The 11,956-nt window shown below is 45.4% G+C and overlaps 1 long non-coding RNA gene across 1 annotated transcript; it reads left to right on the forward strand.

Annotated features, from left to right (window-relative positions):
- Positions 1 to 572: 572 nt before the first annotated feature.
- On the forward strand, positions 573 to 4,115 carry LOC125512662 (uncharacterized). Its single transcript, XR_007285479.2, has 4 exons — positions 573 to 1,216; positions 2,536 to 2,653; positions 2,971 to 3,030; positions 3,802 to 4,115. It is a non-coding gene; the product is annotated as an uncharacterized LOC125512662 (long non-coding RNA).
- Positions 4,116 to 11,956: the final 7,841 nt, after the last annotated feature.

Genomic DNA, 11,956 nt, shown 5'->3' on the forward strand with positions numbered 1-11,956 from the left:
GAGATCATTTGAACAAACTATTCCATGAATGTGGCCATAAGATTGATCATTTGGCTTGAAAGCCATGATTCTTCATAGATGATAGCTCGTTTCTGAGAACACATTTTAAAAATAATTGTCGCATTATAAGTTTATTATTTTTCCTCATAACTTGGCCACATATAATGACACAATGCGAAGGTTTTCCTTGTAAGTGGTTGTTATTTTCTAACACATCAAATAAACGGTAGGTGTTTCTTTTTTCCGTAATGTAATAGATAGATATGAGAGGTGATGGAAACATCTTGACATTATTTTTTTATTTAATTTTGAATAGATTGTGGATTAATGTTTTTGAAAAATGATGTGGTCCCTTTTTACAACAGAGTTTTATAGTTTTTTATTTTGAAGACTCCAGCGCGAGACAACCGGCCAATGACAACCACGTTCACACGGATCACCCAGTAAGACACCATCTGAGCCGTCCATCACGCACACATCAACGGTGGAGCTTCTCCCGAGAAACCCAAACCCTAACCCACCCACCCACACTCATCCTCTCCCATTCTCCAGATCCTCTCCCAGCCCACCCCGTCGCCCCCGCCTTCCTCCCCCTCCCGCGATTCCCACCGTCGCCACCCCCACCCACCACTGCCGACCTCATCTCTGCCACGCACCCTCTCCCCGCGCCTTCATCCCCCAGATCCACCAGTCTGCTTCTCGGCCATGGCGTCACGGTCGGTTTTCTCGCCGGTGCACGCGTGCATGCTTTGATGCGCGCCGCTCCGTCGAGCTGGCCGGACCGTGGCGCGCGTGTGGACCGTGTATCCGCCACCAAATCTCCCCCCCGCTCCCGAATCAAATCCCCCAAATCTCTCCTCCGCTCCTAAATCAAATCCCCATCACCTCCGCCACCACCCCACCTACTCCCACCGCCGCCGCGAGCCACGAGCGCGAGCGGGGCGATGGCCAATCCTCCGCTTCTCCTCGACGTCCCCACTCCATTCGTTGTGCACGCCCTAGGACGACGGCGGCCGACAAATCTAGGGCCGCGTGGTTGGTGCAGGATCCGCGTCGGCGGGCGGCGACGGAAACACATGGCGCACTGGGTGGACAACGACTCCGGCGTCCGGCGTCGACAAGTACAACATCCTCTCCCGCTTCACCTGCAATGCGTTCTACCTCGACTCCAAGTCCACCATCGGCGTCGAGTTCGCCACCCGCACCCTCCTCGCGAGTACTCACCCCCATTCCATTAATCGTTGTCATTCCTCGCTTTGCTCGCCGCTAGATCCGATGTATCAGTCTAGTGATTCGCTGCCCGGATATCTTGCACTCCAGATCTAGTGATTCGCTGCTTGCAAACAATAGCTAGTAAATCGGTCACCATGGGGACGGGGACATGAGATTCAGAGAAGAGATGCTGCTGCCAGCCTATAGTAGTTCATATGTATCCAGGCGCCTAGATCTACCATACTCACCTCATTTCACTGTGCTACTAGTAGTTCCTAGGCCATTAGCTCTTGCTTGCTTTTTTTGCTGCACAATGAGCATTCTCGGTGAACATTGAGGCCTAGTTTGGCAACACCGCTTTTCAAAGACCATGGTTTTCCAAAACTTCAGTATTTCAATAGATGGGCAACAAGTACTTCAGTTTCTGAAAAACATAGATTTTCTCAGTTTTGATAAAACTGCTCAGGTGTTTGGCAAGTGGCAGTTTTTCTCTGTTTTCTTTGGTTTGTACAGATTATTACATGTTGCATGCATGCTCAACAACACTCACGGATCAGCTTGTGCTAATGGCCACTGTATGCATGTAGCCTTGCACGGGCATGTTCTCTCCTAGTAGATGCCAGAATCTGTAGCAGCAGTAGTAGTAGAGCTATCTATTGTAATCAATTAAAGACCGAGCTAGTTACCACATGGACAGAGAGAGCGCCCAGCCAGCGTTTCTCAGTTTTTTAAAAAGAGTTCGGGACCACTTTTTTATATATAACAAAAGACCATAGTTTAAGAGATACCATGGTTTGTTAAATTGCAGTATTTTTTTCATCCAAACTACTCAAAGTATTGAATACCGAGGTTTTTTTAGAAACCATAGTATTTTTTAAAACTACAAAAATACTTTGGCTCCCAAACGCACACTGAATCTCTTAATTAGCGACAATATTGAGATGACATCCACCCATTTCTTTATTTTTGTGAATGGACAGAGTGATCTATATTTTTTCGTCAGTCCATACAACACTTTTGACTAGTAAGATTCATTATGTACAATGTAGTGTGCCTATTGGTTTTCATGTTTAGGAAGAACCTATGATTTACCTTCAGAGGAACACATAGTTTGTCCTAGGAGGCAATGTGCATGTTTTATTTTCTTTGAGAAATGTTCATTCCATGGAAGGGGGTGTAGGAGCACAAGCATCCCAATATGCCCATACAGGACAAAAAAAGTTACTACAATGTTAAATATTCATTTTACTGCTAGTGTCCATTTAGCAGTTTTTTACTATGTTTCTACCAAGATGATTCAGCCATTTGTTTGTTTTCCTGCAGCAAAGTGCGGCTGGACGAACGAGGCTGCTATTCTGCCTTGATCTGCACACAAAGAGTTCCTGGACCTGACCTGAAGCAAGGATACCTGCGGCTGCAAGCCAACAATGTCTGAAGACAGGTGCTGCTTGTCGATGTTCTCCGCATAATGATAGGCTTCCATGTATTTTCCACTTTCCTTTTCGCTTTCTGTAATGCTAACTTGACGGTCACGCATGTACTAGTGTGCTAAAACTTGCAAAAGACACAAATCTTGAGCTTTCTTTATCAGCTTGTTGTTGCTGCTCCTTGTGTACAATGATTGATGTTGCTCTAGTTAGTGTTGTAGAGGAAGAAAGAGGATGTATTTATATAGACATGTATGTATATTTACTTCATTTGTTCCTTGTCTATCCAATCCCCTCCTAATGAATTTGTTTGTTCGATTTGGATTAGCAGGCTCGTCCCTGGACCAGATGTTCAAGTACAGCCCCATCCACTGCATCGACCTAGAGTCAAGTATGTACTCGTCTTGTTGAACAAATGGGACGGATGCTTCATGGCCTAATGCTTGATGCTTGATGCATGTATCATGTTTGTTCATTGGTAAATATGTAAATCATGGCCGGCCTGATGGTTCATGGCCTCATGTTTGCTTCAGTGGTAGCACATTCAGATGTATTAATTAATTTTATACATGTTTGCGAATTTGGACGACGATAACAAACTGTAATCATGAATACTTGTCTAAAAACTTGAACAACCATCTTGTTTAATTTGGTGATGTTCCTCCATGCTAAGACCTAATCTGCTGCACAATTATTTAGTTTTCATCACCGGTTTTGATTTCACTAAAATTATATTTTCTTTTGTATGCTTATAGTCTATTAGTTCTCATTCTAGCTCTAAATGTTGTTTGCGGCATCACCATCAAGTACGCCATCAAAGTAATTCACCACTCCACCATCAACTATGCTTTGCTCTACTTGCTCTCCTTAGTTTTGCTCTTTGCTGGAAAGCACAAAGAAAATTGAAGCTATGTAGATGATTTGATCTGAAATGCCCACGTGTTTACTGCCTTATTATGTTCTGCTTGAGTTGACACTATTTATGTCCAAACCTGGGTTTATACTCTTTGCTTGTCGTCATCACTCATCGGTTGGGCTGTTTACTTAATGTATTTGTGTCTGATTTGCTCCATCGTATTTCCTGATGTACTTCTACATATATATGTTGGTTGTAATCTACTTGAACGATCCAAGTACTTGATATTCCATTCTGTTCTTGTAGGTGAATGGAGCTTGTGTTGTTGGTAGAACTCCATTGATGACTTCTTCCTATGTTGAAGAGCATGTTCCGTGGTATCCAAGAGTAGATAGATTTACATTGGCAGAGCGTTTTATTTGTCGATCGCAATGTTTGTGATTGTGTGGAATATTGTATGGTTATCTACGTGAAGTTTGAAGTTCCTGGGCATGCAATATTTGATGGTCAAACAGGTTGTTGTGATGAACGAGTGTATGGAGTTTCACATGTTTTGTTCTGTACATAATATATTGTAATAAACCTATTTTGGTTGTTATTTGAAGATTTTCATATTCTTATGTTCTTTCTGTTTGATATATACTGCTTAAAAAGCAATGTGGCTCCACTTCCAGGAAAAAAATCTGACAATTGGGACCCATCTAAACACTGATGATGACAAAAAAGCTGGAAATTAAAATGAAATGGACCTCAAAAGGCCATGCCCTAGAAAATAAAAAGGCCAAATTGTTGGGCCAGGCCCATGTAGCCAGAGAAAATTAACAGAAAAATATACATTAAAAAGCTGTATTAATGGGCTCGGCCCATATAAACACCGAATTGGACCGGGCTGATTCCTATCCATGTCAGCCTGCCACGCTGGATCCTACGTGGCCTAGGGAGGCTGCTAGTGACCAAAAATTTGGTCGAAGAACCAACGACCTTTTATATATCACAAAGAAGGTTGTTAATTTCAGTTTACGACCGCCACCTTTTGACCTTCTGTTTTTGGTCACAAAAAGGTCGCAAACGAAAAACAATGACCTTTCAATGACCAATAGTGATGGCCGCAAGTTGAAATATTTCTTGTAGTGGTGGTAGAATAAGAGCGGGCACGTCATTAAGGCGGGTAAATGGTTGTTCCTGAACTTGGCGACACATATTGTGGGCGTGAGGCAGAGTGCGGACGTTGGCAGCGACCACATATGCCCATCATCAAAATTGAGCTCCTCGAGCTGATCTAGGGTGGGGAATCGGAACAAGTCGTCAAGCTTGGCTCAGTCCTTGCTGTTGGAACGGAACTTTCCCATTCTAGGGCCTTCGGTTGGCCAAGGTGACTGCCGAGGATCATGGAGAACGCATTCAAGCTTTTGCAATAGCCATGTCAGAGCTCGTGGGTGTCGATGAGGTCGAGAGGGCTGGAGTTCCATAGGGGCGCCATCGCCGGGAAAGGACGGTTGCTCGCGCCCCATAATTGATTGGGAGGAGGGATATGATGACTCTCAACATATCATCGGGAAGGCTGCTGATGAAGTCTAGGCCTAATGGATTTGCTTGCGGTTCTAGCTCGCCCCGCCTCCACTTGTTGGCTGCCCCATTCTCTACCTCCGGAGTCTCTTTGTCAGTGGCGCTTTCTGATAGAAATGGGAGTACATGGAATATTTAGTGAAAACGGGGCAATAGAAAAGTGTATTGGTAACTAGAAGTTATTAGGTAGGAATATAGTAAGAAAAGGGAATAACAATTGGTTTCTTAAATACTACACAATTCATTTGACATTGCTGGGTAAGTCAACATCCAGATAGTTGAAAAGAAAACTTACTTCGAACAAAGTCTGGACTGATGATTTTCTCGGGGAAGTTAGCATATATCTCATGACCAGGCCCTTTTATGTGAAGTGCAATTTTAGTGCCAGCTTTCAGTACATAAAACTTTGCAATTTATTTCCAAAAGCCAGTGCCAAAATAGGAGTCACCACGTTCATCAAGTCTTACAGTAGCAATGATTGTAAATCCATGTTTGTGTGCAATATGACATCCGTGGAGCCTTCATCTATGTAAAGGGAAAATTGTGCACTACATAATCTGTTGCATAGCAAGGGATGTTCTGCAGAAAATGGTATGATTGTTAATGAAAATATAATAACATGCAAATATGGGCCCAAACTGTACAACATTTGAAATCGAAGGACAAAAATCTATAATTAAACAGATAGGGCGAACATGATGTCATGGAAATATATGAGAGTAATCGAAAGAACAATACATCATTAATTTGCCTAATATAGAAAGAAGAGGGGGAAAATCCCCTTAGACGTATATGGTGCATGTGGCACCTTTTATCCAAATGTAGCAATACTTAGAATATGTTCAGAAAAGTAGGCAATGCCAACCGATTTAGGGTGAGATTGAACATACCGCGCGCGTCTTCAAGTTATCTGGTACGGTGAGATGGAATCTCTGGCGGAGGTCGCAAAGTCGTGAAGTGTCGGCGCACTGTACATTATATGAATGAAAGAAAACCCTCAAATAAGCTTGAATAAGAATGAATTAACGATGATTTCCGCTGGGTGATTAAAGGAGGCGGATGAACTGGGATAAGAGATGAGATAATATCTTGTTAAATTAGTTACCTTGTCGTCCATGAGAAAGAACCCTCAGTATGGCAGATTTGCCAACCGAGCGGAGCTGGGTCGACCACGAGCAGCATCGAGAAAGTCGATGGCGATAGGCGGCAAGTGGAAGTGTCAAAATGCGGTGGGCTTTGCCGGCAGCCTACCGACGGCGGCATGCGTCGAGCTAAGTGTTTACCGCCGCAATAGGCGGTGCCATGGCATAGACGCGGAGGAGCTTGTGCAGGTGTGAACGGGGAACGTACCGGAGGGGCCGAGGGGGTGGCGGGCGGGGTGAGGGTTTTGTGACGTGGGGATGGTGAGGGTTTTATTTTTTCTTTTTTTAATTGTGTCATGAGGGTTTTCTCTCCCACAAAGAATTTTGGGGGTGAAGATTTTCTAGAGCGAACCGTGTGTGACTGACGCAACAGGCAAAATGAAAGTCATTGCACACGGTTCCAATTTTGGGAACCATGTGTGATTGATGTACTACCTCTGTCCTGGTTTATTGGCCCCCTTTGTAATTTTTACCAAATTTTGACCAAATATTTAACATACTCCGACATAGATAGTAAGCATACATGTACATAAGCATAGTTCAACCATAAGTACATAGTTCAACCGCATTAAGCATATATAGTCAAGCGTACATAGTTTGATCCATCCCACATCTCATCTCACAAGCGGCCGGCACAATCCTGAAGCTTCTCCAAGTACTCGGCGTACGCGCCATGCGCCACCCTGCGAGAATACTTCTGCTTGAAGGAGCCAACGACCCGTCCTCTTGCATGCGCCAGAACACTTAGATACACGTCATGAAGCTTCTGGTTGCAAAATAGGCATCCATAGCCACCGTTCCAGGTCCTAATACGCCTGTTATGCATTCCTGCATAAAGCTCCCTCAGGGTTTGCCTCTTGTACCTCCTCTAGACATCTTCATGCTCGTTGTCCACATTGTCATACATCACCTATACAAATAGTAAAACAAATTTGGCATCAAATCAATGATTGCATGCCATGAAGTAGGATTAGGAATTTATGGCTATTTATTTATTCATATCCAGATATTATGGTTCGATTTTTAAGCATAGTGGTCTATGTACAGACCAATCTTGAAGAAAATAATGGCACAAACATATGTAGGTCATTCAAAATCAATTGTCAAGCCCTGGCTAGGAATTATTAGCACGAACACTAACCCTAGTCACATTACTAGCAGAAATCATTTGCACAGATGAAACAACAACTAATCACTTATCACCTGTAGCATTCAAACAATCAATACACTACATGGATCTAACGAAACTTACTCAGATTTCATGGATTGGGAGAACATAACCATAGGACTTCTATTCCAAAGGGGGGGGCAGGAGTAACCAGACAAACCCTATGATCTATTTGACACATAAACGGGTATAGATGTCTCCGGAGTTGTCGTCGCCGGAGTGGTCGTCGGAGTCGTCGCCGGAGTGGTCATCGGAGTCGTTGCTGGAGTCGTCGTCGGAGTCGGTGTGGAACTCTGCCTTTGGCTGTGGAAGCTCGACGCCGTTGAAGACGTCAGGGTGTAGTGATAACTCGCCGGCGATGACGGTAACCTCTGTGTCCATCTCCACGCCGTGCTCCGATGCTTTAGCAGCCCCGGCGTCACCACTCCCTCTGATGGGGTGCTTCGGCGGCATCCTCATACACCGACGGCTTTGAGGACTGAGAGCGGCGTCGAGGATGCAAGCGGAGATAGAGGATTGTGTGTGTGTAGCGAGGATGGGGGGTGCGGCCGCTCGGGCGCACCATTAATATGGAGTAGTGGGAGTTGTGGGAGGGAGACTGGCAGCGGTCAAACCTATGGCTCTCCTCCCGGTGAGCCTGTGCACCGGACTGCTGGCATGCCTACCAAAGTTTCACACAGCTACTTGCATGCCTCCCGATGACACTGCGCAGCGAGCACGCCTCCATCAATTCACACACCTGCACACACGCCTCCCTGTCTGCCTGCATGGTGGATGCTTCCCATCAACTCATGCCTTCTCCCACGGCACACGGGTCGTGCGGCGGCACGTTTATTATTTTTCTATTTGGATGATTAATGCTGCCGCTTTATTGCTTAACCGAAGCATGGCACGTATTCATTGTTGGTCTAACGCTCACAGTTCGAATAAATAATCCGTTTGGGATATTGGTTCCCAATTGTTAATAATCTCCTGTCTATAATTAGATAAAGATTACATCAAAACTGGACTCAAATTTGATAAAAAAAGTACAATGCCACTTTGTATTGGTGCCCATATGACAACACGATAGGTTTCATGAACTTCAAATAAGTTTTGGATGTACTAGAATTTAAAAATCAAGATTCTCAATGCACAAAATTTGTTGCACGGGGAGTAAACATGCACCCAATGAGACACATGTGTTTTTTCAATCCATTTAGGTGCGCTGTCACGTGTGCATGTAGCTCAAATTTGATATTTGCACATTATATCCGTAGAAAATCAATCAATCAATGTACTAAAACATATTAATGATCTCTGTGATTTTTTTGAAATTGAAACGTCCCTCCTTTGGTAACATATATGTTCACCGCGGGATAATTAATTTAACATGCCTCGTAGTTGTGGTGGATTTGTGGTGTGTGTGTGGGTGTGTGCGTCTGGGGGTGGCGGGTGGCTCGCAGTACACTACGAGTTGTGAGCCACCGTGTGGGTGGCCGTTTTGTTAGGCAGGCCGGTGCCACATCAGAGTCGTGAAAATCGTTATTTAAAACATTACACAACCCTTTCATACATAAATGTTTTGGCAAGATGCAGTCGATGGTTGTCCTACACGACACTCGATACTCACGTGTGACACTTTCTGTGGGCCCGCGAGGTCATCGTCCATCACTTTGACGAACAGCCGGCAGTGAGGTTATTTTGACCAGCAAGGTAGAATCTTTTTTGTCTGTGTTATGGTGGTATATAGTACGCGTCGAAGAGGTGGGAGGGGACTAGCATATATAATATACGTACGCTTCCATGAACAAGTACACCTCACTTAGTGTTGGGACTTTTTGGTTTCTGAGGCACATGCCACATCAAAATTGTGAAATTGGCTATTCAAACATCACCCAAGACCTTTTTGGGCCACATGCATATCCTATCTAGGACACTCACGTGTGACGCTTCCATCTGCGGGCCCACGAGGCCATCGTCGATGCATGCATGCATCACTTTGACCTACATCAGGAGAGGTTAATTAATTTCACCATCGATGATGATTCTTTTGGGTTGTACATATATTATGGCAGGAGCATATAGTATGCGGTGAAGAGGGGGGAAGGGGACCATCATATGTAGTACGCTTGATGAACCTCGCTCTGTGTGGGTGCATGGTTTACGGTTTTTGAGGCATGTGGGACATCAAAGTTGTGCATTTTTTGTATTCAACATATATATGTTTGTCCTAGATGCAAATCGGTGGTGGTTGTCCTCTCGCACCCACTTAAGCAGTTATCAGCGATATCGATGCTTTCCATCTGTGGGCCCGCTTGGTCCATCACTAATTTTTGCCTGACAACAAGAGAGGTTAATTTTACTTAGGAGGGGATTATTATTTTTGCTCTGGGATGACATGCATGATACAGTTTGAGCACACACACATGCATGTGTACGCATGAATCCCTCCCATCGAGTCGAAGTGGCTAGTACAACGACACATCATGAACCGATCTCACTCTATGTGGGGAGCTAGTGTATGATTTTTGACGCACACACCACATCAATGTTGTGTATTCAAACATGCATGCACGCATCACCTCCATACATATGCATGTAGTGGTTGCCTTCGAATGGTACACTCCCTCGCGTGGTTATCAATGACAAGCCTATATATTCGTGGGCCCGCGTGGACATCCATGATCACCTTGACCAACAACAAGATAGGTTACCACGGCGGATTCTTCATTTGGTTCGTGTTATCGTAGTATAGGTCATGGTGAGATTCAGACCTTAAGTTTGAGCGCATATACTATGCATGCATGCATGAATCCCTGTCGTTGGCTTGAAGTGTGTTGTAACATACATATGCATCGTCAACCTAACCCTCACTCAGTGTGGGGATTTCTAGTTCGAAATCACGGTGCCACGTCAAACTTGTTCCATTGTTACTCAAAAACACACCCCTCCATACATATGTTTGGGCCACATGCATGCAATGGTTGTCTTCGGGGACTAGCTACTTGCGTGATTATTGGCGAGCTAGCCCATCTCCGGGGTCGCATGGATGGCCATCACTTTGACCAACAACAAGAGAGAGGTTGTATGACCAAGGTGGATTATTCTTGGTCCGTTTTACGATCCATCTTGGTGAGATATGCCTCTCTGGCCCGCCGACTGAAAGTATGTGTGTGTGGGGGTGGGTCGCTACTTCGCACTTTGCTAGGTGAACCTCGGTTGGGGGGCATGCATTCATAGCTTAGGATTCCCTTCGTGGCGACACGAGGGGTGGGGGTGGGGGGGCTGCTAGCTACTTCGCACTTTGCTATGTGAACCTCGGTTAGGGGGGAGGGGGCATGCATTCATAGCTTAGGATTCCCTTCGTGCCGACACGAGGGGGGATGGCTGCTAGCTACTTGGCACTTTGCTAGATGAACCTTGGTTGGGGGGGCATGCATTCATAGCTTAGGATTTCCTTGTGCCGACACGAGGGAGGGGGGGGCTGCTACCTACTTAGCACTTTGCTAGGTGAACCTCGGTTGGCAGGGGGCATGCATTCATAGCTTAGGATCCCCTTCGTGCCGACACGAGGGAGGGGGGCTGCTAGCTACTTCGCACTTTGCTAGGGTGAACCTCGGTTGGGGGCCATGCATTCATAGCTTAGGATTCCCTTCATGCCGACACGAGGGAGGGGGTGCTGCTAGCTACTTCACACTTTTCTAGGGTGAACCTCGTTTGGGGGGCATGCATTCATAGCTTAGGATTCCCTTCGTGCCGACACAAGGGGGGGGGGCTGCTAGCTACTTCGCACTTTGCTAGGTGAATGAAAATCGGTTGGGGTGGGGGGCATGCATTCATAGCTTAGAATTCCCTTCATGCCGACACGAGGGAGGAGGGGGGATGCTAGCTACTTCGCACTTTGGTAGGTGAACCTCGGTTGGGGGGGAGGGGGCATGCATTCATAGCTTAGGATTCCCAATTCGTGCCGACACGAGGGGGGAGGGGCAAGTAATACCGTGCGCTTTGCGAGAGAGGTGCCACATCATAGTTTCATTTGGTATTTGAAAATCAAACCACCCTTTTGATACATAAGTTTGGTCCACATGAAAGTGTGTTCGTGTTATGATCCTCTCCCGCGTCATTTAGACAAGTTGGATGATGCAACAGACACGGTTCACTCAAACTAACCATGTGCCATGCCGGTGCCCCTGTCACGCACACATCCGCATAGTACATTGGGCTCCACGAGGCTCCCTGTCTCAAAAATATCTGCCCGCCTCAAGGGTTTTTTCTATTTCACAAAACACAGTTGTTATCTCTGGACTGTGTGCGATGTTTTTTGTTCCTAATCCCACCTGCATCCCTAGAAAATATCTACCCGCCTCTAGGGTTATTTTTTGTTTCATAACACACGGTTGTTATCTCCGGACCGTTTGCGATGTTTCTTGTTCCCAATCCCACCTGCATCCCTAGAAAATATCTGCCCGCCTCCAGGGTTTTTCTGTTTCATAACACACGGTTGCTATCTCCCTACCATGTGCAATGCACTATCATCAAAATTTTCAATAGCCCGGCATTTCACTCCCGCGTAGTAAAATTTTCAGTACCCGCGTCATTTCCT

This window comes from Triticum urartu, chromosome 6A (genome assembly GCF_056163025.1).
Source record: "Triticum urartu cultivar PI428250 chromosome 6A, HENAU_Tu73, whole genome shotgun sequence".
Classification (NCBI taxonomy): domain Eukaryota; kingdom Viridiplantae; phylum Streptophyta; class Magnoliopsida; order Poales; family Poaceae; genus Triticum; species Triticum urartu.